The following is a 412-nucleotide window of genomic DNA, read 5'->3' on the forward strand; positions in this document are numbered from 1 at the left end:
AAAGTTGTGAGTTGCAAAATTATTGCAACGTCACAATATTTCACAACTTAGTTAAAAAATTTTTTTTTAAATAATTAATTTGTTCAATTGACAGTTGGCTCAGGAGTAGACTGTGAATCACATGGTAAACAAGGAGTAGGTCTCATTTTGAATAAAAGAGCAAAGCAGCATCTCGGAGACCATGGCTTCGTGTCTCCCAGACTGCTGTGGGCTAGAATGAAAGTAGGAATCAGAAGACTATTTATTATAGCATGCTACGCGCTGGTTGATAATGATCCTAGAGAAGTAAAAGACGCCTTCTGGGATACTCTAAATGACACAATAAACATCTGCGAACATGGGGAAAGAATAATTCTACTAGGAGACATGAACGGTTGGGTGGGCATCCAAAATCAGGGTACAGAAAGAGTAT

This window comes from Belonocnema kinseyi, chromosome 10, assembly GCF_010883055.1.
Source record: "Belonocnema kinseyi isolate 2016_QV_RU_SX_M_011 chromosome 10, B_treatae_v1, whole genome shotgun sequence".
Lineage (NCBI taxonomy): Eukaryota > Metazoa > Arthropoda > Insecta > Hymenoptera > Cynipidae > Belonocnema > Belonocnema kinseyi.